A 1,435-nucleotide genomic window follows, 5' to 3' on the forward strand; every position below is an offset into this window, starting at 1 on the left:
CCGTCGTGGAGAGCTGAGAAGGAACTTACTGGCAGAGGCAGGGCCCTTCCCTGCAGCACTCCTTCTGGTAGTTCAGATTTAACTTACACAGAAATCCTAGCAGACGTTCTCACTGAGAACTGCACCTAAAATTCTTCCTTCCAGAGGAAAACAGGCCCAACACGCGGTTGTATACAATGCTTTCATCAAAACGAAGCAGAGATGGCACAGCAGGACAGACCTACTCAGAGTGCATGTTAGAAGCCATTCAAGAACCTAGTCGTTCTTGCTGCAGGTCCCCCGACTTCTGTTAAAAGCTGAACTGTCTCCAGAGCACCTGTTTCCATCAGCTGCCACCATCTAAAACAGCCAGCCTTCCTGCGGTCACCTGGCCCAAACATCCCTTTTGCTCTACGCTTGATTCCTGCAAGAGATCACAGTAAGGGATCACAGTGCTGGCACAGCTGAAACATAAAGGGTGTGCGAGTTCCCTGTTAGCACTCAGTGTGAACAAATCTACCAATGAGCAACACCGTGAATCCTCACTCACCTCAGCAGAGGTCAGCCCGCACCCCAGCCTTCCGCCTATCCACGTGCACATGCACACATGTGCAATGCTCTGCCCCTTCTACACACCCTCATGCACGCAACGCATCTTGTACCCTCCTTAGCATTCACAAACGTGCAAACCATCCCTGGGAACACATATGTGCCAACAAATACCACAAAACATCCCTTTGTCTCCACCTGTGTGCAACCCAACTCCTCACACACCCCTGTGCAAACACACAATTGTGCCACCGCATCCACGCACTATCCGTGTGCTCACACACACTCATGCAACCACATCCCTTGGTGCAGCCCTGTGCGCACACACACAGACACATGTGCATCCCCTTCCTTTCACTCCCAAAGTGCACACACACACCGGTACCACAATGTCCTTGCGCAGCTCCAACACTCTGCACACCCCTGTGCACGCACATATACGTGCAGGCTCGTCCTTACACACATACCCACTGACCTACACACACCTGAGCAACCCCACTGATTTGTACACTCATGGACACAAATGTGTGTGCAACACCATTGGTGCACAAATACACACAAACACACAAACTCATGGAACCCCACTGCTTTGTGCAATGCTGTGCACACTCACGTGTGTCATGCACTGATTTCCCAGCCAGTCCTCGTGGGGCCTCTTACTTAGGACGGGAGTGCAGGGGAGCAGCCAGAAGCTGTCTGCATTCCCTGCTGTCTGCTGGGCAGTTTTTCTGGAGATGCTTGGGTTGCTTTGCTTTTCCTTGGGAGGTGGGAATGAGCTTTGGGTTGGAGGCACATCCCGTGCCAGAGCATCCCAATGGCATGCGTGGGATCAGCAGGTCTGTCAGAGAAGTGGGTGAGGTTGCACACCAAGCTGCAGCAGAGGAAGGGGAGGAGGTTCCAGCACAGC

General features: G+C 52.7%; 1 long non-coding RNA gene across 1 annotated transcript; it reads right to left on the reverse strand.

The window, feature by feature from the left end:
• Positions 1 to 302: 302 nt before the first annotated feature.
• Positions 303 to 1,221, reverse strand: LOC146762208 (uncharacterized). The gene is made up of 2 exons (XR_014943281.1): positions 1,142 to 1,221; positions 303 to 403 (listed from the first exon to the last, which is right to left on the reverse strand). It is a non-coding gene; the product is annotated as an uncharacterized LOC146762208 (long non-coding RNA).
• Between the last annotated feature and the right edge of the window lie 214 nt (positions 1,222 to 1,435).

Source organism: Coturnix japonica, chromosome 2, assembly GCF_054131305.1.
Source record: "Coturnix japonica strain WE chromosome 2, WE-NBRP24, whole genome shotgun sequence".
Taxonomy (NCBI): domain Eukaryota; kingdom Metazoa; phylum Chordata; class Aves; order Galliformes; family Phasianidae; genus Coturnix; species Coturnix japonica.